The sequence below is a fragment of the Arachis duranensis genome, chromosome 4, assembly GCF_000817695.3.
Source record: "Arachis duranensis cultivar V14167 chromosome 4, aradu.V14167.gnm2.J7QH, whole genome shotgun sequence".
Taxonomy (NCBI): domain Eukaryota; kingdom Viridiplantae; phylum Streptophyta; class Magnoliopsida; order Fabales; family Fabaceae; genus Arachis; species Arachis duranensis.
The window spans coordinates 3962774-3966200 of NC_029775.3; the positions used below are offsets into that span (position 1 = coordinate 3962774).

A 3427-nucleotide genomic window follows, 5' to 3' on the forward strand; every position below is an offset into this window, starting at 1 on the left:
TAGTATAAATTTTAAATTTTTAAATAAAATTTTCTAATCAAACGTCCGTTGTCCATTAGGAATATAGAAATTTGTTAATTTAAAAATAATTTTTTTTAGTTTCATCATAAATAATATTAACTTTATTATACTTTTTCTAAAATTTAAACAGTATTATATTTTTTTAAATAGTATAAATAATTTCACATCTTAATAAGACTGATAATTCTATTTATTTTATTATAATCCTTTGTAATTAGTATAGTAACTTATAAATTATATAAATTTTTAAAAAATATTCTCAAACCCAATTGCTTACGTAAAAATTCAAAAAAAAAGTATATTTGAATTTAAATTTAAAATTATAAACATAATACTTTAATTAAAAATTATAATTAGATTTTTTTTAAATAAGTACACATTAAAAATTAATAACTAACTTAATTGTATCAACAATAATTCAAAGAAAAAATTTATAACTTTATGACATTAAATATTAAATTAAAATTATCAGAATATCAACGGTGAGAATCAAATTAAAAATAAAATCACAAGTAATAACCAAATAACTTCAATTTATATTTAAAAAAATTCTAAATTCCAAACATAAAAATCAAAAAGAACCAAAAGAAAAATAATAACTCAAGAAAAGACAATGTTTCCACCAAAATAAACATATGTTTGGCATTATTCTATTAGATAGACTCTAAAAGAGATTCCAAAACATGTGCATCCAAATTCTCAAGTTTCTTTCTCAATCTTGATCTTCTTGCAAGTTGAGGTATCTCCTTCCACCTTCGAATCTTCCGACTTCGAGAATAGTCACTTAGTTGGTGTAATAGCACTTTCCAACAATTCAGATTCATCATTGGCCGCAACTTCAATGGAGAATTCAAGCAACAAATTCTGTACAAAAAACCACGTTAAATTAAAGACTTCTTTCTAACCTTTGATTTTATCTCACTAATATTTTTTGAATAAAATTAAGATCTAATTTTGAGAGAACAAAAAAAATATTTTTTGAACAAATACCTTAGTACCTTCTACTTTCTCCCCTTCAATGATTGAGGATGTCTTTGAAATTAGAAACAAAGCACCGGTGTAGTCAATATCCTAAAAGGTAATAGCACTTTCCAATAATTCAGATTCATCATTGGCCACAACTTCAATGGAGAATTCAAGCAACAAATTCTGTACAAAAAAACCACGTTAAATAATATAAAAAGTACCAATAAAAATATCTTCACTAATGCTTTTAGAAATAAATATTGGTTAGATCTTACCAATAGGAGTGGATCAAGTATCTCTACACAGCTCTCTTCCAAAACTTGTTTTGCCTCATTGTCAAAGACTACATAACATGCACAGTCAGAATCATCAATGACACTAAGCTTTATTCGATACCTGCTTAAAAAAGAAAATAACATAAGAAAAAGTTAAATATAGACTTATTTAATATCTAATTCAATGTACATAGACTTTAATTTAAATAAATAAATAAATAACTTTGGCGTCATGAATAAAAGGATATTAGTAGAAAACTCGCGTCTTCATTGAGTCAAACCATCTCAATTGAGTATGGCAATGGAGAATTTTCGTAACTTGATAGTGTCCATAACCATATCACTCGTATACGTACACACAAATTGTAGATTGTAGGATTGATGTTAGCAATTTTGTGAATATCAGCCATTGGAATAAGTAGGGAGATTTTGGATATATGTAAAGAAAGGGATTGATGTACTTTAAATTGTGGTGCTTTACATCTCTCATAACTTATCCTTTTATAGTTGTATCATAACTAAATTTTTTAAAATTTGGTTGACTTTAATTTAAAATTTAAAAAACAACAAACTAAGTTAAACAACCCAAATTTAAAATTTAAAAATAACAACTTAAATAAATAATAATTTAAAAATTCTAAACTAACGTAAATATTTATTTATTGTAATATTAGTATGTAACAACCGAAGAATAATTAACGTAAATTTTTTTAAAACTCTAAATTTCTTTAAAAGAATTTATATAGCTACAATTTAAAAAAAATCAATAAAATTTTAAAAAATTATGCTAAAAAGAATTAACAGATTTTTAAAAAATAGTGTTAAAATATAAAAAAGAACAATCTAAATAAAATTTAAAAAATAACAACTTAAATAAAATAATTTAAAATTTAAAAAATAACAACATAAGTAAAATAATCCAAACAAATAAAACAATTTAAAATTTTAAAAATAACAACCTAAGTAAAACAACCCAAACTTAAAATTTGAAAATAACAACCTGAGTAAATAATAATTTATAATTTATAAATATAAATCTAAAAATTTCTAGTAACGACACGTAAGCAAATAAACTCCCAGACTCAACGTATGAGCGCCACGTTAGCAAACGAGCTCCCCATTTGTATTACTATAAAGATAAAAATAAAGATTAAGTCTCGTTGATTTAATTAAATTGAGTTTGTCTAATAATTAATTCACTTATTTGTTTAAATAAGTGTCAATAATTCAAATTCTGTCTTGTGTATATAGTAAACTATAGATTAACAACAAATTTTTAAATAAAAGTATAAAATTCTGATCTACGACAAATTAGTCCTTGTAACGAACCAAATTAAAAGATATCATATAAAAGAAAAGTCCCATTGATCTATCCCAAGCTGGCTTTGAAAGCGTTAATTGGATCACACTTTCAGTGGTAGAATTAAATAAGGTGTTTATTATGGTGTCTAAAAGAGATTGTCTAATTATTAAAATAAATTAAATAATTAATTTTAAATTTAAAAATATAAAAATTAAAAAAAAATTTAAATATTTTAAAATTATTATAAAAATTAATTTAAACAAAAATTAAACAACAAATAAAAAACACCGTAGAATTGGCCACTAAATAATTAGCCACAACATGATTTTTCGTATTATAAATTACTTAAACTCCAAGGGATAAAAATAAATAAAATTAGCCGTCCGTGAGCGCGAAAAGAAGGGGAATAATGTTGGAAAAACATCCAACATGACACAAACACATGACACTGAGATACACGTTTATATGAAGATAGCAAAATTCTTATAAATTTTGATGTCGAAATCAAATTGCATATCCACGTTTTATTTTATTTTATTTTTTAATAATATTATCATTATCGAGTGGAATCCTTTGAAATTCGTTTGTGCTGCATAGCATATATATGGTTGTGATTCATATATAACGAATTAACGATATATAAGGGACGGTTATATTTATATATCTCATTAAGTCATTATATATGTAGGTAGCTTCACTCTACTTTTAAAATAATGAAGGGGAAAATATGACATATGTGGCCTGCAATATATAATAAGTGTGCAATTAAAATAAAAATTTAATTTGAATGTATTGTTGATGACTTGATGTAAAGTAGTTTAATTTATACATATATTATTATAAAAAAATAGAATATTTGTAA

The 3427-nt window shown here is 23.5% G+C and overlaps 1 long non-coding RNA gene across 1 annotated transcript; it reads right to left on the bottom strand.

The window, feature by feature from the left end:
• Nucleotides 1-663: 663 nt before the first annotated feature.
• On the bottom strand, nucleotides 664-1337 carry LOC127746535 (uncharacterized). Its single transcript, XR_008008233.1, has 3 exons — nucleotides 1263-1337; nucleotides 1012-1092; nucleotides 664-885 (listed from the first exon to the last, which is right to left on the bottom strand). It is a non-coding gene; the product is annotated as an uncharacterized LOC127746535 (long non-coding RNA).
• Nucleotides 1338-3427: the final 2090 nt, after the last annotated feature.